Source organism: Lithobates pipiens, unplaced genomic scaffold (genome assembly GCF_037356315.1).
Source record: "Lithobates pipiens isolate NorthernLeopardFrog02 unplaced genomic scaffold, aLitPip1_a1.2 Scaffold_8, whole genome shotgun sequence".
Taxonomy (NCBI): Eukaryota; Metazoa; Chordata; class Amphibia; order Anura; family Ranidae; genus Lithobates; species Lithobates pipiens.
Window position 1 is genome coordinate 67,503,447 of NW_027507903.1, and position 25,126 is coordinate 67,528,572.

General features: G+C 42.9%; 1 long non-coding RNA gene across 1 annotated transcript in view; it reads left to right on the forward strand.

The window, feature by feature from the left end:
• LOC143960147 (uncharacterized) overlaps positions 1-25,126 on the forward strand; it is a 349,230-nt gene that overhangs the window by 272,199 nt on the left and 51,905 nt on the right. Inside the window, exon 3 of the long non-coding RNA XR_013270268.1 lies at positions 19,122-19,272. This is a non-coding gene — a long non-coding RNA (uncharacterized LOC143960147). The remainder of the gene's footprint in view (positions 1-19,121; positions 19,273-25,126) is intronic.

A 25,126-nucleotide genomic window follows, 5' to 3' on the forward strand; every position in this document is an offset into this window, starting at 1 on the left:
GTCAGTGCTGTATGTCACGGAGCTGCTGTCAGCGCTGTATGTCACGGAGCTGCTGTCAGCGCTGTATGTCACGGAGCTGCTGTCAGCGCTGTATGTCACGGTGCTGCTGTCAGCGCTGTATGTCACGGAGCTGCTGTCAGCGCTGTATGTCACGGAGCTGCTGTCAGCGCTGTATGTCACGGAGCTGCTGTCAGCGCTGTATGTCACGGAGCTGCTGTCAGTGCTGTATGTCACGGAGCTGCTGTCAGCGCTGTATGTCACGGAGCTGCTGTCAGCGCTGTATGTCACGGAGCTGCTGTCAGCGCTGTATGTCACGGTGCTGCTGTCAGCGCTGTATGTCACGGAGCTGCTGTCAGCGCTGTATGTCACGGAGCTGCTGTCAGCGCTGTATGTCACGGAGCTGCTGTCAGCGCTGTATGTCACGGAGCTGCTGTCAGCGCTGTATGTCACGGAGCTGCTGTCAGCGCTGTATGTCACGGTGCTGATGTCAGTGCTCTGTATTACGGTGCTGCTGTCAGTGCTCTGTATCTCCTGCACCCTCTTGTTTGCCTACCCTGGTCCCTGACCTTCCCTCTCCTCCATTGCCTTCATTAGCTCCATAGTCCTGAATTGTCAGAACAATTTCCCAAATAAAAAAAAAATGCTTGTAGTTATCGATCCCAAATTCACCTCATACATGTATTATGCTATTGTCCAGGTGGTGGGACTACGTGCTACCCCCTAATAATTACCCCGTGGCCGCAAATTCGACCTAAAGGTTTGCGAAATTCGCCTCCCATTGAAGTCAATGGAGCCCGCGGCGAACGGTCGTTTTCGCGAACGTTTGTGCCCGTTCGCGTTTCGCGTTCGCGAAACGTCCCGTCGGAAGTTCGTCCATCACTACTAGTCATGAATAAGAGACAAAATACACTTTTAAACTTTATTATCTAGTAGTTGTTTAACTTAAAATACTGATCTAATTTACTGCTGTAAAACTATATTAAATCCTCGGTATATTCTCTAATTTAGTTTACAGCTCTTAGCATCATTACAGCTGGTGTCATTATCATTACAGAACCCTATCCAGGGAGACTTTCCTCGGGGCTGGTTTAATCTGCCAGTTTTCAAGCTCCATGTTCCCATTTTGTGTATTCCATTAGCAGGTTCACTGCTGCTGAAAACAAAATCACTTACAATGTACAACCTGTTTGAATTCCCTATTCCGCTCCCTGCCATATGCAGTTTCCTTTGCGTTCCTAAACTCCTAGAATTGCTTTATAATAGGGTTTAGCACAGCTGCCTCACTTTGTTGGGTGCGCAAAATCCTTTACTAGACTTTGTTCGTGTTTAAAGGGGAAAAAATGATCACATATGTTAACCAGATTTAGTTACAGGTGTGTCAGATCCGCCTTTTGCGCGGTGGGAGAGAAATGACAAATTCTCCCGTGAATGTGGAAATCTCTTTAGATTTTACTTTGATTTTTTATTTTTCTATTTTCAGATCAAAGCATGTTGGCAATGCAGATCTATCATAGAGAATAACTGAAAGCAAAAAAAAAAAAAAAGCGTGAATATGGTTCTAATATATGAATATATACACCCAGGGATTTTTTTCAGCAAGAATGCGGGGAAATTCCAGCACCTCCAGCACTAGGGGCCTATTTTTGCTGGTGGGATACCTATTGTTGCTCAGTCAGTTGTCATTGGGAGAGATCTACTGTTGAGGGACGGGTCTACTGTTGCTGGTTGCCAGAAAGTCTATTGATGCTGGCTGTTGCTATTCTATTATTATATATTATCGATCTATCTATTCTATAGTCTATTGTTGCTGCTCAGAGTCTATTGTTTCTGGGGGGGTGGGTATTTCGTCTGCGGGTTGTCCGTTATTATTGGGGGGGGGTTCTATTGTTGCTGGCAGGGGGTTCTTTTGTTACTGGCTGCGGGGGATCTATTTTACTACTTTTCTTGTTATGCAGGGGGGCAATCTATTGTTGCTTGAGAAGTCCATTTTTGCTGATGGGGAATCTATTGTTGCTAGGGATCTTATGTTGCAGGGGGCTGGGGGGGGGGGGGGCAACGCTATATCCTGGCCAAGGCTGACAAGGCCCAGGCCTAAGGCAGCACTTTACAGGGGGGCAGCACAAAAAGCTAGTCATGGGGCATACTAGGCTGAGAGGCAAATTAGTCTAGCGCCACCATAAAGAGGGAGGCCACCAACTGTGGGGGGGGGGGGGGTGCCACCACAAACCTTCCTCACTGAGCTATATGTTTTCTGCTGCACTTTTTTTTCTGCAATTATCAGAAATTTGTACTTAAAGTAGAACTATAGGCAACATTTTTTTTTTCTTTATCATTTTGGATAGAGTAAGGGAGGGTTATAGCCCCTGCCATTTTTTTAACATCCCTGTCCCATTGCAGAGATTTCCCTTCACTTCCTGCCCCATAGCCAAACAGGAAGTGAGAGAAAATCTTTGCACATTAAGGGAATTTATTGCCCCCCCCCCGGCCCTCAGAACTAGTGTCCCCACTCGAAAAATTCAGGGCAGTTAACTTAACTGTTGCTGACCACCTCACGCCGATATACGTCAGCAGAAGGGCTCGTACAGGCAAACTAATGTACCTGTACATTGCCCTTTAAGAGGCGGCCTGCGGGTGTGTCCGCGGCAAGCTCCATGAGTCGGGTCACGGGTCTCGCGGACTCGATCGCTGGGTATATTCGTGGTCGCCTCACGGAGAGGAAGAATGGGGAGATGCCAATGTAAACAAGCATCTCCCCGTTCTACCTAGTGACAGTGTCACTGATCTCTGCTCCCTGTGATCGGGAGCAGAGATCAGTGATGTGTCACATGTAGCCACGCCCCCCCCACAGTATAGCACTAATTGCTGTATAAATGATAACGGTCCCAAAAATGTGTCAAAAATGTCCGATGTGTCTGCCATAATGTCGCAGTCACGATAAAAATTGCTGTTCGCCGCCATTACTAGTAAAAAAATAATTATTAATAAAAATGCCATAAAACTATCCCCGATTTTGTAAACGCTATAACTTTTGCGCAAAGCAATCAATAAACGCTTATTGCGATTTTTTTACCAAAAATATGTAGAAGAATACGTATTGGCCTAAACTGAGGATAAAAAAAATTTTTTTATATATTTTTGGGGGATATTTATTATAGCAAAATGTAAAAAATAATGTGTTTTTTTAAAAATGTCGCTCTATTTTTGTTTATAGTGCAAAAAATAAAAACCACAGAGGTGATCAAATACCACCAAAAGAAAGCTCTATTTGCGGGGAAAAAAAAGGTCATCAATTTTGTTTTGGAGCCACGTCGAACGACCGCGCAATTGTCAGTAAAATCGACGCAGTGCCGAATCGCAAAAAGTGCTCTGGTCAGGAAGGAGGTAAAGTCATCCGGGGCTGAAGTGGTTAAACAGCAAGGGGTGTGACCTTGGCAGGAAGGGGTGGGTCATATTTAAATCAGGGGCATACAAGTTTAGTCAGGCCTAGGGCAGCACAAAACCTAAATACACTACTGGCTGGGAGGGATGTACAGTTGAGGGAGGGGGCTATTGTTGCTGGCTGCTGGGAGATCTATTGTTTCTGGGGGGTTCAATGATTGATGGCTCCAGGGGATCTATTTTCCCCTAGAGCCCTTAGAGTTCTGTATTCTCTAAAAAAGGCAGTACTGGGAGGTGGAACCAAAGAATGGTGCTCGTAGGTTGGTAGGGGTGGAGAAAAGAGATGACTCAGAAAGGGGGAGTTCCTGCGCCTATTCTCTGAAAAAAAGCCCTGTACACACCTATCTACATACATTTACTCCAGAAAACAGAAACATTTCCCCTACAGTAGTAGTAGGCCTACCCTTTGTATTTTGCATATGTGAAAATACATAAATTGTTGATTAACCACCTTCAGACCGGACCATTTTGCTGGTCAATGACCAGAGGTCTTTTTACAATTTGGCACTGCGCTGCTTTAACTGGTAATTGCGTGGTCATGCAATGTTGTACCCAAACAAAATTTGCGTCCTTTTCTTCCCACAAATAGAGCTTTCTTTTGATGGTATTTGATTGCCTCTGCGATTTTTATTTTTTGCGATATAAACGTAAAAAGACCGCAAATTTTGAAAAAAAATGATATTTTCTACTTTTTGTTATTAGAAAAATCCAATAAACTCAATTTTAGTCATACATTTAGGCCAAAATGTATTCAGCCACATGTCTTTGGTAAAAAAAAAGTCAATAATTGTATATTTATTGGTTTGCGCAAAAGTTGTCACATCTACAAACTAAGGTACGTTTTCTGGAATTTACGCAGCTTTTAGTTTACGACTGCCTATCTCATTTCTTGAGGTGCTAAAATGGCAGGGCAGTACAAAACCCCCCCAAATGACCCCATTTTGGAAAGTAGACACCCTAAGGAAATTGAAAAGTGGCATGTTGAGCCCATTGAATATTTTATTTTTTTGCCTCAAGCGATTGAATAATGACAAAAAATAATTTTTTTTTTTTTTTTTACACAAAGTTGTCACTAAATGATATATTGCTCACACATGCTATGGGCATATGTGAAATGACACCCCAAAATAAATTCTGCTGCTTCTCCTGAGTACGGGGATACCACATATGTGGGACTTTTTGGGAGCCTAGCTGCGTACGGGACCCCGAAAACCAAGCACCGCCTTCAGGCTTTCTACGAGCGTAAATTTTTGATTTCACTTCTCACTACCTATTACAGTTTTGAAGGCCATAAAATGCCAAGATGGCACAAAACCCCCACAAATGACCCCATTTTAGAAAGTAGACACCCCAAGCTATTTGCTGAGAGGCATTTTGAGTCCATGGAATATTTTATATTTTGCCACAAGTTGCGGGAAAATTACAAACTTTAATTTTTTTTTATTTTTTTTTCACAAAGTTGTCACTAAATGATATATTGCTCACACATGCTATGGGCATATGTGAAATGACACCCCAAAATAAATTCTGCTGCTTCTCCTGAGTACGGGGATACCACATATGTGGGACTTTTTGGGAGCCTAGCCACGTACGGGGCCCCGAAAACCAAGAACCGCCTTCAGGTTTTCTAAGGGCGTAAATATTTGACTTCACTCCTCACTACCTATTACAGTTTTGAAGGCCATAAAATGCCAAGATGGCACAAAACCCCCACAAATGACCCCATTTTAAAAAGTAGACACCCCAAGCTATTTGCTGAGAGGCATGTTGAGTCCATGGAATATTTTATATTTTGCCACAAGTTGCGGGAAAATTACAAACTTTTTTTTTTTTTTTTTTTCACAAAGTTGTCACTAAATAATATATTGCTCATGCATGCCATGGGCATATGTGAAATGACACCCCAAAATAAATTCTGCTGCTTCTCCTGAGTACGGGGATACCACATATGTGGGACTTTTTGGGAGCCTAGCCGCGTACGGGGCCCCGAAAACCAAGCACCGCCTTCAGGCTTTCTAAGGGCGTTACAGTTTTGAAGGCCATAAAATGCCAAGATGGCACAAACCCCCCCCAAATGACCCCATTTTGGAAAGTAGACACCCCTAAATTTAGGGGTACACTAGTGAGACTAGGTAATAAATGGCGGGTGCCCTGAAACTATAAAAAAAATAACTAACCAACCAGCGTCACCTGTAACAGTTATATGGTGATCACTGGTGAAAGGGTTAACTAGGGGGCAATCAGGGGGCTTTATGCGGTAGTATATGGGGGTCCCTGGCGCTATAAAAAGCTGCGGCGAACCTAAATACCTACCTGCCTAACTAGCGTCACCTGTGACACTAATACAGTGATCAGAAAAACGATCGCTTATTAGGCTGGGTTCACACTGGAGCGATGCGGGAACGCCATGAATCCGCGGCGGGTTCCCGCATCGCATGCCTCCCGGCGGCAGTTCACACTGCCCTATGCGAACTGCTGGGAGTGTCAGTGAAATGTTAATGACACCCCCAGATCAGTTCGCATATCGCAGTGCGATCTGCAAACTCGGATCGCATGGTGTGAACACCCATGCGATCCGATTCTGCTGCGGGCCAAAAAAAGGGTCCCGTGCGAATTTGCGGCGGGTGCGACACGAATTCAGCCATACTATCTGTATGGCTGAACTCGAATCGCACAGAGATCGGATGTGATTTGCACTGCAGTGCGGTGCGAATCACATTCGTTCTCATAAACCGCTGCAATGACACTGGCGAGGGGGGGTGATCACGGGGTTAAACCTTTATTGGGGGGTTAGGGGGGCACATTAGAACTAAAGGGGGCTAACCCTAACTGCCCTAACAGTTATTACAGTCACAAATGACACCAATGCAAAAAAAAAAAAAGCAATTGGTGTCACTGTGACTGGGGGGGGGCAGGGGTAATTGGGGGGTGATCGGGGGGTAAAGGGGGGGTGTGAGTGTGCCTGGCATGTTCTACTGTGTAGTGTAGTGCTTGTGCAACTCACCGATGCTCTCTCCTCGGTGCCGGAACGAAAAATACCGACATGGAGGAGAGAATACATCACTTCCTCTCCTGTGTTTACATTACAGGAGAGGAAGTGATGTCACGGGACATTTTCATTCGTCGGGAGCGATCGCGAGGGGGTGGCCATGAATGAATGGCCGTCCCCTCGTCCGGGATCGCTCCCGAACGAATACCGACCGCCGCAGGCACCGGGCGGGGGCCCGATCGGGCCCCCGACCCGCGGGCAGGCAAGGATGTACATGTAAGCCCTTATGCCTGCCCGTGCCATTCTGTCGACGTACATCGTCGTGCGGCGGTCGGCAAGTGGTTAAAGTGGTTGTAAACCTCTGAAATAAAAAATGAATGAAGCATATTCTTCTATAGTGTGTATTTGCCTAGATCCAAAGCACCCACTGTGTTCCTGTCTGCTCTGTTATTCCGCTGCTATCTGCATTAGTCACTTCTGACAGTCAATGCCGATACCAGACAATTCTGAGAGACGGCTCTACCCCTTTTCCAGTACACAGAAAGTGATTGACAACCTCAGTTGTGCTCAGAGTCTGTTTAGAGGTGGGTGTGTCCTTTCGCTCCACTCAGGTCTCAGATTACACTCTGCTCCCTGCTCTATGCTGTGCAGTGTTGTCAGATTCCCACCCCCTGCCTCTGTAAGCTCAGAAATTTGGTGTAAATTCTGTATTTTAAACAGCTGTAGGGGGAGAGGGCTGCAGATAAACAGGTACTACAGGTATGTAGGAGGATTGGTTTAATCTCTGTGTATCGCCTAAGGCCAGTCATTTCACTGGGTATATGTAAGGGTTTACAGCCACTTTACAATTAAATAAAATATATATATGCCACAGAGTTTGAAAAAGACATGGTTGTAGTAGCCTGGAGGGGAGATTTCAAGTGCTAGTGTCAAAAGATATACAATGAATATACCAGCTCTCATGACAATTCATTTTTAGATATTTTTTCACCAAACTGTGGCACAGGGGCCACATCCAGTGCTCTGCAAGATTTTTGTGGCCCTCTGATGAATGATGGGGACCCAGATGGGTTTTTTTTTTCACCCCATGGCTATTTGTAAAGTATGTGATGTGGCCCTTGTACTGAAACTTTTGGAGAGACAAATTATTGTAGATGCAGATTATTTTCCAGGCCATTATAGCAAACTTTAGAGCCTACTACACACAGTCTGAATGTCGGGTGGCATCGGCCCACGTGTACTGGAGTCAGTCCAACAGAAGCCGGATTCTTTCGAAGGGGGAATGGCCAAAAAAGGTCTAATCGGCTCCCAATTGCTGATTGGATTGTTCTGGTGGGGAGGGCTGTCCTTCTGCCAGAACACAATAGAACAGCTGGAGAGATTGCTGTACTAAAGTCAGGTAGTTAGTACAGTGGCTCCTCCCGAGCTGTACTTTTTTTAGTTCAGCCTTGCAATATAACTGAGCTGCTGGAGCAGAAGTAAATTAAATCTATTGGTTTGTGTTTAAGGACAATTTTGCTATAACATGTTGTTATGGAAGAACTAATGGTAATATTACCAAGGTTCCCAGATCTTGTGGCGGATAAACATCATATTTGCTTAGTATATTAGTATTGTAATAGGAACAGTTACATAAAAAATTATCTAAAAAGAATGCAGTCCTTTTAAATAACCTCATCATGTTATACAGAAAAAAAAACATGCATATAGCTGTATAGATTTAAAATGTTCAAGAAAACTTGAATTGGCTTGTTTCTTGAAAAATCTTGTTTGGTCTCGTCAGTCCAAACTTCCATAAACAGGCCGAATGTTGGCAGGGTTTTATTAAACAGGCTGATGTCCCCCGACATTCGGCCCATGTGTACTAGGCTTAAAGTGGATGTAAACCCTCTCCTATACCCTATTTTCAGCTGCTGTTGTCTCGTGTGTCAGAGAGCTTGTCAGAAGTGACTTTGCTTATAACAGAGGAACGGAGCAGCAGAAAGACACGGCACTCAGAGCTTTGGAGAGAGATAAGTAAACACTACAGATATATGCGCCCAGATCAGATTTCCTTAATGGGGTTTACAACCACTTTCAGAGCAGCAGTGTACCTCTCAGTCTTAAAATGGCTTGTTTAACCACTTGCCGACCAGCCACCGTCATTATATTGTGGCAGGTCGGCGCGATCCTGCGAATCGCCGTAGGTGTACGTCAACACCTTAAAGGGTGATAGGCACACATGCTGCACAGTCTATGGGGACCCGATGCATGTGGCATGAGAGCCAGAATGGGGATGTATGTATGTAAACACACAAAACCCCATTCTGACAGGAGAGGAGAGACACATCTGCTGTTCCTAGTGATCAGGAACAGCGATCTGTCTCCTCCTCCAGTCAGTCTCATCCCCTCACAGTTAGAAATGCACATGAGAGAACACATTTAACCCCTTGATCGCCCACTAGTGTTAACCCCTTTCCCTACCAGTAACATTTATACAGTAATCAGTGCATTTTTATAGCACTGATCGCTGTACAAATGCCAATAGTTCCAAAAAAAAAGTGTCAAATCTGTCTGCCCCAATGTTGTAGTCCCACAAATAACCTCCATTACTAGTAGAAAAAAAAATGCCGTAAATCTATCCCCTATTTTGTAGATGCTTTAACTTTTTCACAAACCAATCAATATACTTATTGCGATCTTTTTTTTTACCAAAAATATGTAGAAGAATATATATCGGCCTAAACTGATGAAGAAATTAATAAAAAAAAAAAATTGGGGATATTTATTATAGCAAAAAGTAAAAAGTATTGTTTGTTTTTTTCAAAATTGATGCCCTTTTTTTGTTTATAGCGCAAAAAATAAAAACTGCAGAGGTGATCAAATACCACCAAAAGAATGCTCTATTTGTGGAAAAAAAGGACATCAATTTTGTACAGCGTCGCACGGCCGCGCAATTGTCAGTTAAAGTGACACAGTGCCGTATCGCAAAAAATGGCCTGGTCATTAAGGGGGAAAATCTTCCGGTCCTTAAATTGTTAAAAGAGCAGCCCAAACTACAACACTTTGCCGGCAGTATAGCCGTGCTGCCCCATTGATTTCAATGGGCAGGAGCGGTAGAGGAGCGGTATAAACACTCCTTCACCTCTCCAAAGATGCTGCTAGCAGGACTTTTTTTACCGTCCTGCTAGCACACCGCTCCAAAGTAGCGGCTGTTTCAGGGATCTTTGCAGGCACTACTTTTAGTGCTGTAGCGCCTGTAAAGCGCCCTCAGTGTGAAAGGGTTCTAAAGAACAAGAGAATGTGTGCCGCATTTGGAGATTTTTAGAATTTGCCACATCACGAATGTTAATTCTCCATTACGAACACTAGTTTAGACTGGCCGCTTCTGCTTCCGAGCATGCGTGTTTGTACTTTGGACTGTTGCTCGATGGACTTGTGTACACACGCTCGGAAAATCCGACAACACACATTTGTCTGCAGGAAAAATTGAGAACCTGCTAGCCAACATTTGTTGGCGGAAAGTCCAACAACAATTGTCCGATTTACCGCCAACAGCCTGTCATCGAACATTTCCCGCCGGAAAGTCTAATCGTGTGTACGGAGCTTTAAAGTTCCCTTGCCAAAGACCTATATGATAGATACGTATTTAAAGCAAAGGGATTTCTAATATATTCTGTCGGCTTGCTGTAGAGGTATCCACAGCCCTTTCTGTGATAAATGATCACACCTCGATTGAAAAAAAGATCTATTAGTAAAATAATTCTCCAACTTATTCCTACTGAGCCACATGATTCAGTTATAGAAAAGATATTAAAATGATGAAAAAACAGTTTTAAAATTGACTGTTATCTGTAGAAAGAGGATTAAGTATTTTGTTAAAGTAAGTTGACTTAACCAAAATATTCAACAAATCTATCAAATTGTTCTATAATTTTAGCTTTCCAAAACCAAAATTAAATAAGAAAAGCTAATAAGATGGGAACAAGGTTAAAACTGTAATGAAATAACAACTTTGGTGGTAGAAATCTCTGCTTATCCCCGTTGTGGAGATATTGAAAGCACTTCATTCTTTTTTTTTTTTTTTTCACCTGCTTCTTAAAGATTGACAATTAACTCCCTAGGGATTCTTATTTAGGAGGAAAAAATGTTCTTAATCAAGTGCTGCCTACCTTCTGCTATACACGATCCCCCTGGGCTGATGGCACTCCAGAGTTCCTATGTGACTGGCAAGTCACATTCCCCGTCAATTATAGCGAGTGCTTTTCTTTTCTCTTTTCACCCTGTCTTCCAGCTGGGGCATTTCCCTTTCCAGCGGCTGAAAACCTTTTTTTTTTTTTTAACAAACGCTGTAAAATTACAAAATGACAATAGGTTGTTTTATGCGAGTGTTCGCCAAAAAAAGAACACAGTAACAGGTTACTTCAATGTAATATGCGCTGTTTGCTGCATCTGTTTGAAGTGTAATATATTCCAGCTGCTATTTCTTCTGTTTCCTTTTTTCCTTTGGTTTATGATTTTCTATCTATTTCTAACAAGTTATTTTTTTTTTCATTTTAAATAAGATGCTATAAGCCTTAACATAAAATTTACGATTTTAATGGCATAAAAATAAAACACATAATAAAATGCATAATAGCTTTGTTCAAGCCTACGGGATCCATTAAGGACACTGCCTTCAACCATATTCATTAAAGATTATGAATTTCAAAATTTCTTTTACCATATTTTGTGCAATGCTTTTCTAATTTTACTATTGTTCTTGCTGTCTTTAGTATCGGATGCATTATACTGGAAAAACACTTGGGACAAGATTACAAAAGTAAATATCATCTTTACAACCTTAGCCTACTCCACCAACTTCTTGTTGGCGGCCATACATTCGACTTCTAGCATTAAAGCTATACATTTTCTGTAATTGCACTGAACTGAAGGAGAAAAATGCGCTGCTGGTTAGGAAATGCGTGGGGGTATCATTAATCCTAATGGCACCCCCATGCACTGGCAACCACAGCGTGGTTTCCCTTAGCCCTTGTACACACGGTCGGACATTCCGATGGACAATGTCCGATAGGACCGTGTTGACGGATAATCCGACAGTGTGTGGGGTCCATCGGACTGTTTCCGACGGACCAAGTTTTCCAGCTGGGCTATAAAATTTTCCGACAACAGGATCCGATTGGACTTTGTCCGATCATGTGTAGAGAATTTCGATCGGACAAAGTGCCACGCATGCTCGGATCAAATTCCTAGACCAAAGCTATTGGCTACTAGCCTGAACGTAGTCCCGTTTTAACGAAATAACGTCATCACGTTAAGTACGATTGGATTTTCTGACAACTTTGTCCGACTGTGTGTATGCAACAGTTTCGGACAAAATCCGTCGGACAAAATCTGACGGATTTTGTTGTCGGAATGTCTGACCATGTGTACAAGGGCTTACTGGAAACCACACTGCACTATGCAGTTTCCATGTAGCCGCATTTTTGGAAGAGGTGTAAGGATGATTTCAGGAGGGATAACAGCCCATTGAAATGAATAAGCTGCTGTGCCCAAGCAAATGCAGGCTCTGGAAACCACATAGATGTGAACCAGACTTTAATCTGCTTTTTCAATGAGGTCAAAAATATTACATAAGTGTATATATTAGTCCTATCATACAATCCAATCCCTTTCAAGTTTTTAGGTTGGTTTGGCAGCTGTAGTTGTAGAACAGTTCAACCCGTTGCCCATTGAGCCCTCTGATGTGGCCCGCAACACCAAACCAGGGAAGCACTTGCCAGAGGTCTGCAACCTGTTGATTGCGATCTGGGCTTGCTCACCCACCACCCCAGAGCGTAAAAGTGCAGCGACCTGGCCTGGAGGGAACAGGCGGCCGTGGAGCGAGCAGGAGCTGCATATGCCGATTCTTCCTTTGTAGCTCCGGCTCCTTTCTCAGGCATAATGATTCCAAGTGCGTTCCATCAAGGGTCAAAGGGACAACCATCAGGCTGCTTTCACACTGATCCACAAGTTCAGCGTAGTCCAACTGCTGCTTTCCTGCGGGTTAGCAATATTGAGCCATAGACTTCTAATATATCCTATGGATTTGGTGCATTTTCACACCAAAATTCACCTGAATGCAGGAATTTTGGTGTGCTTTCAGAATATGCACCACACCCACAAGATAGTGGGTAAACATTCAACGGGAAATTAAAAAAAATTCCCCCAACACCAGGAATGGCCAGGAATGGCGCTAGCCCTCCACCACTCATGGGAAATATAAATGATGAGGTTAAAAAATAACCCATAGAATAAACAAAGAAAATGATACAGACCAAAACTGTTGGAGGAGGGCGACAGTGTGACCACTCTGGTATTCAGCAGGGGAAGGTCCCTTGAATCCAGTCCTGTGAGCCTGGACTCCAGGTGGACATTACATCCATCAGCCATTGACACCGGGAATGAGGAAGCCACGGCATTACACATGCTTGCTGGGCTGTCAAAACATTTCCCTGTTAACAGTCAGTGACAAAGAGATCCGGACTTTGTGCCTGCAGCCGCTCATCATCCATCCATCTGGCTGCACCCTTTCATGACTGTGCCTCCACCACAGGCTCACCCTCTCCCGTGAACTCCCATATATGTGGTTTCTATAGTTTTGTGCAAATACGGTGTAACATAAAATATTGCAACGATTGCCATTTTATTCTCCAGGGCCTCTCTTAAACAAAAAGTTCCAGAAAAGGTCTGGTGGATAAAGTGGTTAAAGGCAGATGGATTCCAGGAAGTAAATGTTACATGAATCATCTGCCCTTAGTCAAGATCGCAGTGGCTTGGGGGGGGGGGGGGGTTCAAAGTGATTTCTCAGCAAAATAAAGCATGGAGACATGGATGGATGGGGGAGCTCGCTTTGAATATTTAAATTGAATGAAATAGTGTTTTCAGTTTTGTGGTGTTCAGATACAGTTAAGTTCCGCATTAGGACTGCAAATACATTTTATCTTTTATTTTATACATTTATTTAAACTCTAGCATATAGCCCATGTTCACACAGAGATTTGAGTCAAGTATGAGACTTTACTGTACAGTGCAGGTAATTGTTTATTTTGCATACTTCACCTCTAACTGAGAGATGGGATTTCATCAGTTTAGGCTGAAGTACACAAGATGTGTAGCTGAATCAACACAAACTACAGATGGAAAAAAATTGCTTTGCCAGGGTTATATTGCTAGATTGCAAGCTGATAATAAACATACATTTGCGTTATTATTGTGTTATTTATTTAACCTCTTAAGGACCGGGCCTCTTTTTCAGACTTTTTTGCTAGAAAATTACTTAGAACCCCCAAACATTATACATTTTTTTTCCGAAAACCCTAGAAAATAAAATGGCGGTCATTGCAATACTTTTTGTCACACCGTATTTGCGCAGCGGTCTTACAAGCGCACTTATTTTGGAAAAAAAAATCACTTTTTTGAATAAAAAAAATAAGAACAGTAAAGTTAGCCCAATTTTATTGTGAAAGATAATGTTATACCGAGTAAATTGATACCCAACATGTCACGCTTCAAAATTGCGCCCGCTTGTGGAATGGCGTCAAACTTTTACCCTTAAAAATCTCCATAGGTGACATTTAAAACATTTTAAAAGTTGTATTTTTTGAGTTACAGAGGAGGGCTAGAATTATTGCTCTCGCTCTAACGATCGCAGCGATACCTCACATGTGTGGTTTGACCACCATTTTCATATGCGGCGCTACTCACGTATGCGTTCGCTTCTGCTCGTGAGCTCGTCGGGACGGGGTGCTTTAAAAAAATGTTTTTTTTTTTCATATTTATTTTATTTTATTTATTTTTACACTGTTTTGAAAAAAAAGAGACTTAAATGCAATAAAAAAATAATAATAATAATAATAATTTGTCATTTGAAAAAATGACATCGAAAAAATGTGCCTTTAAAACGTATGGGTGGAAGTGACATTTTGATGTCGCTTCCGTCCTGCTATGGTATGGAGACGGGTGGGAGCTATCTTAGCCTCACTTGTCTCCATACCAAGGAAGTGACAGGACCCGATCGCTTCTGCCACTGCTGACGGCTCCAGTAAAAGGCCAGAGAGCAGCGGGAGGGGGGTGGCGCCACTACCGCCACCGATAACGGTGATCTGGCAGCGAATCCGCTGCAGAGACCACCATTATCGTTTACTGAACCTCCGCCTGAAGAGATGGATACCTTGGTTGTGGCAGCAACTGCTGCCATTACCGAGATATCCCTCTTCAAAAAAGGGACGTACATCGTCGTGCGGCAGTCGGTAAGTGGTTAACCACTTGCTTACTGGGCACTGTAAACCCTTACAAACCACTTTGACCTACAGGTAAGCCTAGATTAAGGCTTACCTGTAGGTCCAAGAAATATCTCCTAAACCTACACGGTTTAGGAGATATTTGCCGAAAGACAGGCATGCACCGTAGACAGTGGCGCGCAGGCGCACTGAGCGTGCCGCAGTTAACGGCGATATGACGTGAGTGGCGGCTTCCGTGCACATGCGCGGGAGTGACATCATCGCGGCTCCGACAAATGATAGCGCCGGAGCAGCGAGACCCACCAAGAAGATTGATGCTCCGGACTACAGGGGACAGCGGTGACTTCGCTGGCCCCTGTGTCAGGTAAGTGACACATAATGGACTACTATGCGATGCATAGTAGTCCATTATGCTTTACCTTTGCAGGGAATCAAAGAGGAAGTAAACGCATCAGGGTTTACTTCCTCTTTAAACTCCCCTCCTGCCCAGACCAGTTTACAGCGCTGTCACAATTTGAATGACAATTGCACGGTCATACAACACTGTACCCAAATGAAATTTTTAGCATTTTTTTCACACAAATGATGCTTTCTTTTGGTGATATTTAATCACCACTTGGGTTTTTATTTTTTTTATATATATATATTCTATATAACAACTTAAAGAGTAACTCCACTTTTGTTGAGAGAAAAAACAATCCCCTCTGCGTGAATATATAGTTGCTTGTCTGTGCCTAAAGCCAAAGTGAAGGCGAAGGGTAGTGGTTTTATAATTAGCAATCAGATGCTGCACCTGCAGGGCTGTAATGAGGAAATTGGCAAGGCCTGCATCCCTTTAGACGTGATTTCCCTTTGGAAGCTTCTCACTAAAAATGAGGGAGGAGGACAGGGAGAGGGGGGCAGTGCCAAAAATCTGACTTAAAGGAGAAGTCCAGCCTTACCTCGTTTGGCTGTACTTCTCTTATGGGTCACAGGAAGGCAATTAGTTTTGCACTCCTGTGACCCATTTTCAGCAGAGAGAGGACCAAAGTCCGCTCTCTGCTGACGTCACAGGAATCAGTTCGGAGACACCGCGCCATCATGACAATACATTTTGGATCCGCCAGGTGCCTGGACTGATACCCGTCTCAGCCTCTCAGCGAGCTGCTGAGACCCTGAGATGGCCGCTTCCCGCCCCTCCACATTTTAGTGCTCCAGTGAGTGAGGAGAGAGCAGAGCAGAGAGCTGCTGATTGACAGTCAGCCACTCTCTGCTTGGGGAGCTGTGAGAACCGAGCAATCGGCAATGTTTGATCACTCAATTCTCAGTGCAGAGGCACCGGGGGACAGATGCAGCATCACACCGATGCTGCATCCACCAAAGTGAGTATAAAACAGCAAAAAGGAACAAAAAAATACTTCTCTTTTAAATCTTACAACCCATAGTTTTCTAAACTTTTCACCTAGTCAGACTTACATACAGGCCTCGCTGGGATCCAAAGACCCACGGAGGAGGAGTATAGCAACTGACACTAGGCAGGCATAAGGCCTACTTACTATCACATCTCATGTATTATATTATATTATATTTACAGAAGCAACACTAGGATCATCCTTAACTCAACTTTAACCACTTACAGAACGGACCATTTTGCTGGTCAAAGACCAGACCACTTTTTGCGATTCGGCACTGCGTCGCTTTAACTGACAATTGCGCGGTCGTGCGACGTGGCTCCCAAACAAAATTAACGTCCTTTTTTTCCCACAAATAGAGCTTTCTTTTGGTGGTATTTGATCACCCCTGCAGTTTTTATTTTTTGCGGTATAAACAAAAATAGAGCGACAATTTTGAAAAAACGCATTATTTTTTACTTTTTGTTATAATAAATATCCCCCAAAAATATATAAAAAAAACATTTTTTTCCCTCAGTTTAGGCCGATACATATTCTTCTACATATTTTTGGTAAAAAAAAATCGCAATAAGCGATTATTGATTGGTTTGCGCAAAAGTTATAGCATTTACAAAATAGGGATAGTTTTATAGCATTTTTATTAATATTTTTTTTGTTTTTTACTAGTAATGGTGGCGATCAGCGATTTTTATTGTGACTGCGACATTGTGGGGGACCCATCGGACATTTTTGACACATTTTTGGGACCATTGTCATTTATACAGTAATCACTGCTATATAAATGCAGTGATTCCTATGTAAATGACACTGGCAGTGAAGGGGTTAACCAGTGGGTGGCAGTGTAGGGGTTAAGTGTTCCTAGGGGTGTGTTACTAACTGTGGGGGGGTTGGGCTTTCATTTAGTGAACATTGATCTCTGCTCCAATCACATGGAGCAGAGATCAGCCTCACTAGTTGCTAGGCAGAATGGAGAAATGCTGTTTACACGGCATTTCCTCCATTCAGCCGTCCCGTCAGACGATCGCGGGGATGCCCGCGACGATCGAGTCCGCGGGTCCCGCGACCGGACTCACGGGAGTCCCAACCAGCGCGGGAGTGCGCCGCCGGTGGCGCACTCCCGATGGCAGGGCGGCATTGAAGATTGGACGTACCTGTACGCCAATATGCCTGCCCGTGCCATTCTGTCGACGTACATCGGCATGCGCTGGTCGGGAACCGGTTAATTACTTTAACCCTTGGATTAAAAATTATAAGGAATTATCATTGCTAGCAAAGACCAGAAGACTTAAGACTGAGTACTTTAAGTAAGATCTCACGTATAGCTATAAAGGTAGGGGGAGCTCCCGTGTATATATATATATATATATATATATATATATATATGTATTGCTTATAACTGTTTTATCAAAATTCATTGTCCTGTCATTCTATGTTGAGATGATAGTACAATTGCAGCTCCTTTGGGGGTCAGTGCTATACTATATTATAATTATTATTATATTATATTATAATTGCTAATTTTTTTTTTCCCCATAAAAGTGGTTACCCTTTAAGTTATTTTCAAATTATTAAATATGAAATATATATACATATACATACTGTACATACACATATAATAATTTAAAAACAACTGAAAGTGGTGTTGCCACCAAAAAATAAAAAATTGTTTAAAATTCTTAAAAAAAATAAAAAAATAATTGAAAAAAAAAATGTTTTACTCACCTCTAAATATCTGTTGCTAGGGGGTCCCTTGTAGTCTGCTTTCTTCCTTGCCCGGGCTGGTGACATCGCTTCCCCTCACGCCGCACAGTCATCTGGGACCTGTCACGTGTCCCAGGTGACTGTGCGGCGGTATCACGGCGTCCTGCGCCATTCGCGCATGCGCAGTGGGTGCCCGGCTGTGAAGTCACAGCCGGGTGCCCACAGTACAAATGACGGTGCTGCGAGTGGAGCAGGGAACGAGGAGGGGCTTCGTTCCCCTGCATCGCTGGACCCTGGGACAGGTAAGTGTCCGATTATTAAAAGTCAGCAGCTGCAGTATTTGTAACTGTTGACTTTTATTTTATTTTTTTAGGGGCACCCCACTTTGAAGCGGGGGTCCAGCTGCAAATTTTTTTTTCAAAGTCAGCAGCTACAAACACCGTAGCTGCTGACTTTTAATAAGCACACTTACCTGTCCAGGGTGCCTGCGATGTAGTCCGCCTGCGGCCGATCCGTCCATCGCATCGGGTCCCGGCATCACCATTCTAAGTAAGGGAAACAGGCAGTGGAGCATTACGGGTTCACTACCCGTTTCCTACTGTGCATGAGCGAGTCGCGCAGCGCTTTGTGAATGGTCAGCTGTGTTCTGGAACACACACAGTTCTCAGAACCTTTGAAAACGTCACGTCTAACGAAACGTGCCAGAGAAGGCGCGCTCTGACGTCACTAAGCTAAACGAGAGGAGGACGGGCTACTGAGTTTTCCGGCCGGCTTGTATTCATGTGATTAAACTTTTTTCGTATATAAATGCATTTTCGTTTACAATTAAAGGATTACCAATGATTTTACACTATGGAAAGCTTCTCTATCTTTTCTGAGCATATTCATTGTGTGGAAATGGGAGTGTGGAGCACCGTAATGATCTACAGCATATGAAGTGTCGCCCCTGCGATAGCAAGACATCTGGTACAGGCGAGAGGTTGCGATTGGCTCTTACCATAACGCTCCTTACGCTTTACCATCTGGTAAGCGCATTCTTTTGTCGGTGGCTGGGCACATTATCAATAGGTGTGTGGAATCACTGTGGTGTGTCCTTTTTGAAGCTGAGCGATTTGTTTTCAACTCAAAGATTCTTTTCCATTATGGACTTATATTAATTTAATAAGTCAGAGACTTTATGGTGAATGTAGTGCTGTTTTATTTATAAGTGTGACAGCTACTTTTATGTATTGGTGCAGCTCTTTTTTCTACTTTCATTGATTGTGTGCGTATCCCACAGTTGAGCAGCAGTATTGTGATTTTTGATTATAATTTTTTATATTTTGGATTAATATTTTTTAGGTCTCAGCGCAGTTTTACCCCCCTTGTTTGAGTTCTCAGAACACACCGTGCCACCTTCCCCAGAATACAACACGAGGAGGAGAATACTGAAGATCACCGCGGTGTAGCAAGTGCCAGATTAGGACAATCTGCCTAGCAACAGCCATTTCAGGTAAGTGAAAAGAAAAAATCTATTTTTTTTACATTTTTAGGAGCATTTTTATGCTATTTCTTTTTTTTAAGGGTGGCTCTCCACTTTAAGTATATCAAAAACAATTTTTTTCATATACACCCTGGAAAAAAAAGCATTTTAGTTATTATTAATTTTTTTGGTCTTGGAGGAACACCTAAAGCTCTTTGTAAATAGAGTAATTTATTTTAATTACATACCATATAAAAATTTCAGAAGATTCACACTTTTTTTTTACATTTCTATACATCAAGCTGATCTCTTATACATGTACACATTATAAATCATTTTCTTTAAGAGAAAGGAATTCTGTTGGCTACTATAGGTTAGGATAGTGTTCTTCTGCTTGCAGTGTTTATTGAATAAGCCTATAGATCAATGTAGAGCTGACGCACAGTGATAAATGTTGTGGTGCATGCTGTGCATGTTAACAGCGACTTTCATCCACTGACGAGTGAAGACCTATAAGCTGGACATTTCAAGCTAGCAAGCAATGTTCCTTGATGGATCGCTGCCCACTCCTGAGCATCTGCTCTTTATTCTTTGTTGGTTTCTACCTCCAGGCTACAGAAACTGAGTAGTCACAACACAGCCTGTGTACAAAAAGTCCAGATTTCCATTGAAAATCATGTTTGCAGACGTGTCACAAAAGTTTTGCAATAGAGATGAACAGCTGTAGAGCAGTTCACAACACGGCTGAATTATGAGCACTGCTATCTGGAATGACAGCAGCAATTAGACCTACATAGGAAGAAAAAAGACACATCCATCAAACCTATATATAGAAAATACTTACATTTCTACATGTCCACTGCTTAAAGCCTAACACCAGGTTTCTTGTTATTTTAAAGAGGAACTGCAGTCTGCTCACATAATTTGTAATAAAAAAACATCTTTGCCATTCTGAAGCTTCTGTCCAACCACTTTGCATATTATTTTATATATACTGCGATTATTTACTTGCTAAATATGCTGCAGAACTCTCCCTCCACTGAGTCTGGCTGCCATCATTTTAACTGTGGGCAACTGAAGCTGCTAACTGTTCACTTCCTGGATTTATGCAGACACCCAGAGACACACCTCCAACTCTGCAGCTCTCATTGGCCCTCGTAAAAGACTCATCCCCCCTTCCTTCCTGGCAAGAGCTGTACATGATGTCATAAGCCTAGGCTTTTTACCAGTCAAGAAACAGGAAGTGGGTGTATAAGGTATTTCATGGCAGAAAAAAAAAATGTTTTGCTATCCAAAGTTAAGGGAAAAAGATTTAATAGAAGGAAAGTTGAAAAAATTACTGAAGGTCCACTTTAAATACTTAATTTGGACGAAAAGGACTCAGTAATGGATGTGATCGCTGTATAAACTGCATCGACTACATACAGGATACAGTGCTGTGTTGAGGCAGTGGGATTACGGAGCCGACAATTCATAATAGCTGCGAGTGATTTTAAAGGACTTTTTTTCCTGCATAAATGACACTTTGTTCAGGGACAGTTCTAAGCACCAGAAACATGCGCTCCTTCACAGGCATACTATAGACACACACCCCCCCCCCCCCCCCCCGTACGAAATTTAAAGGAATATTACACTTTTATTGTTTCACTTTAATCATTATTAAAATCACTGCTCCCGAAAAACGGCCGTTTTTAAAACTTTTTTTTTGCATTGATACATGTCCCCTGGGGCAGGACCCGGGTCCCCAAACACTTTTTAGGACAGTAACTTGCATATTAGCCTTTAAAATTAGCAGTTTAGATTTTGAACGTTGGAGTCCCATAGACTTTAATAGGGTTCTAAAGTTCACACGAAGTATGCTATATACTAGCTCCATCGAATCTTCTTTATACATTCGACAGACACCATAAGCCTTCAAAGACAGATTCAACCGTATTTCATGTGGATTTTCGGACGAATGCAATTTTTGAACGAAAAACGAAATAAATAAAAACGAATTTCGGGAGTAACTAAATAAATTAATTTTTCGATCAAAAACGAAATTCCGAAACTAAATATTTTACTCTGCACATGTCTACTAAACAGCATGGCTTCACTAAAGGTTAAGAATCTCCACTGGGGTGGATTTGCTGACATTTGGACATTAAGACCCCTTTCACACCAGGGCGTTTTGCAGGCGCTATAGCGTTAGAAATAGCGCCTGCAATCCGCCCTAAAGAAGCTGCACCATTGTATGAGGGCTTTCACACTACAGCAGTGCTCTGGCAGGACGTCAGGGAAAAGTTCTGCCAGCAGCTTCTTTGGAGCGGTGAAGGAGCAGTGTAAAGAAAGATCACTCTATTTCCCCATCAACACAATCAGTAATGATAGGGGAATCTCTCCCAGAGCGCTTTTGTGTTCTGCCGGCGGGAAGTGCAGGGAGCCTTCCCTGCCGGCAGCATGCAAGGTTCACAGCCGACTGCGATAGCCACCAGCAGTGATCACATGAAAAGTTTCTGACAAGCTGAATCAACTTCAGTACAACCAGCCTTCCCATAGATGGATAAAATCAATCTAAGGCCGGCTTTAGACTTTATTTAAACATTCATTCAAAGGGTAAGTTCACCTTTACAGAAAATCTGAGAGGTGAACTTACACTGGACCCCCTCCCCAGCCCCCGCTGAACCCCCCCCCCCCCGTCCCTCTGTACCTGAGGCCAGTGATCACCCACTGTGACACATCGGGTCAAGCTTCACCGGTCCGGGGATTTGAAATCTCAGCGGCTTAATCTCCTAAACGTACCATCCAATTAGAAACCTCCGTACCAATAAGAACTCGCCTAGCCCGTCCTGCCAGCAGGGGAGAAGAAGAGAGAAAGCAGCAGGGATTTCAATTCCCTGGACCGGTAAAGCGGAAACCTGATGTCTCCTAGTGGGTGATTGCCAGCCTCAGGTACAGTGGGACTGGGGAGGGATGAGAAGGGGGTCCAGTGTAAGTTCACCTTACAGATTTTCTGTAAAGGTGAACTTATACTTTAAGTCACGCCCAATATTCAGCACCATTTAGCCATGCCCATTTTTATCTTGGCGCTTCATGTGCTGCATGTCTTCCCCGCCCCAAGATGTCCATCATTCCCAAAGTTGGGAGTTATATAAACGGTGGGGGTCAGGGCCGTCTTTAATATTGATTGGACCCTGGGCAAAACTGTTCTTTGGGCCCCCTGATGCAGTTTCACTCCCCACCCGCTCTGAGACATACAATAAATAGCAGCTAGACTCAAAATCAGTTTACTGAATCAGATCAGTCAGCTATTGCCATTGGTTGCCGAAAATTACATTGTATCATTACCGCTCACTAACTGGTTGCTAGAGGTTATAGTGTATCATTACCGCTCACTGACTGGTTGCTAGAGGTTACAGTGTATCATTACCACTCACTGACTGGTTTCTAGAGGTTACAGTGTATCATTTCCCCTCACTGACTGGTTGTTAGAGGTTACAGTGCATCATTACCCCACACTGACATAACGGCTCACTGATTCGTTCCTAGAGGTTACAGCACATGATTTTTGCTTGTTTATTTGGTTGCTAGAGATTACTGTGGATATGACCTCAGGGGGGCATGATATACATATCAATGCTGCCGACCGCCACTATTTACATATGAATGTCAGTTATTTACATGTAAACACAGTGTTTGCAGGTGAGTCATCTGTACACAACAATAGGGCAGAGCTGGGCAGCATTTGTAGCAGTACTTCACACTGATATGTCAGGACACAGCACAGGACTTAAACCTCAAGGGATGAGGGAATTTAAACCAAGATAGTTAGCAAGTATGAGGCAGCTGCTTTGGGCCCCACAACAATGTCAGGGCCTAGGGCAGCTGCCCCTTTTGCCCTGCCTTAAAAACGTCCCTGGTTTGGGTAAGTCTTCAGTGATGATTTAAAAAAAGTAAATTTGAGAATAAAACATAAGTTTAGTTATCGAATGTCTTCTAATCCAACCCCAGTAGGGGCCCATCATTTGTTGGACACCATACAAAGACTGAACTGATTTCTTTTTTTCTATTTCTCTGGCTTTTAGTCCTTTCTTTGCTGAGGAAGAATAAAAAAGTGGCAAAGAATGATGGCACACATCAGGGTAATATGCAGGGTTCCTCAAACACAGTCAAACACAGCAGTGTGCTTAACTGAGAGCCCGCAGCTAATTATGTTCTAGTTTCCTGCGCCTAGTGATGTATGAAACCAAGCTGCAAATTAGATATTTATGACTTTAATAAAAACCACTGAAAATCCACATATTGACGTTTATATGGGGCATGCAAATGGAATTAAATGAGCACTAATGTATCTTAACATCACATTAGGAAAGCAGTTTAAAAAATAAAAACAAAATAGCTAGAGATTTGTACTAAAATCATGGCAGTGTTGGTACTTGCTTATTTATGGCCTTCATTGTATTGCAATGTTTTGCCGAGCTTTATGGTAAATGGCAGGGAAATACAGCTAGCAGTGGAGAATCGTAAATAGCAAGTACATTTATATGAAGGAATTATGTTAATATGGAAATGAACTGTAGATATGAAATACTTTAAAGGAGAACACAGTCAGGACACCAGTACTGCAGGTTTTTGTTCTTTGATATTGTTTTTTTTTTTTTTGTAAACTGCAACAGTACCTGCAAAAAGGGTACAAAGCTCTTCTCAGGGGCTAAGAGTGAAATGATTTGATAAAGGAAAGGGTGGGTGAAGATGAACACTTGATATTTAGGGCTCGTTTATGTCAGAACGCGTGCAGGAAACCTGCATTCCGTGTGTGTTTCCCGCACAACGTTCAAAACACACTGGGTGTGCGATCTGCTGCTAATGTCAATATATTGTGAATGACACCCCAAGTGCAGATTGCAAACACATAGGGGTTGGATTTACTAAAGGAAAGTAGACTGAGCACTTTGCAAAGTGTACTTGCTCCAGAGCTTAGTAAATGAGATAAAGCTTCAATTTTCAAAGAATACCCAATCACATGCAAGGAAAATAATTTATTTTTTATTTTTGCTTGCATGATTGGACGATGGAAGTCAGCAGAGCTTCTGCTCATTTACAAAGTTCTGGAGCATCTACAAAGTGCACAGTCTATTTGCCTTCGGGAAAATCAACCCTAGTGCGTTTTTGAGAAGTAGTGCGTGCTCAATTTTTTTTGGGGTGATCCAGTGCATTTTCTGGCAACTAGAGTAGAACAGCCACTTGTTGTCCCCATTGGAAGCTTTTGTTACATGTACATAATTAAAAGACAAGGAAAAGAGCACAGTCACTCTGTAAAATGAATTGCCAGAGCAAGGGCTGTCAGGATCACCAGATATTATTATAAAAGAGAAGTAATGGAATTGAAAATAAATATTTATACTCATCTAGATGGCTGTAGTGATCTGATGCTGCTGCTGTTCCTCTCTGGCTTAACACCCAGAACTGAGCAATCAAACAATGGCGATCGCTCAGTTCTCAGGTCCACTCTGAGCACAAAGCTGAGACTGTCAATTACCACTCTGTGCACCGCCTCCCCAGCACTCACTGGAGTGCCGGGCTGTGGAGGGGCAGGATTGGCTGGCTCAAGCGCTCAGTGGCATGCTGAGTGGATAACCCAGCTGGGCAAATCCTGACATTGTTGTCAGGACCTCTGCAGAGCCTGCATGGCCTCTGAATAGCAGACTTTAGTGCACTGCTGGCTGAATATGGTTCACAGGAGAGCAGAAATAAGTGCACTTCTGTGACCCATAGGAGAAGTATAGCCAAAAGTGCTTTGACCATACTTCTCCTTTAGCATACCTTACAACTTTTAGAGAGACGGTACTGAGGAACACCTGTTCGCAAAAGCGTGTAGGCATAGGGCACACGCCCTGCTACACAC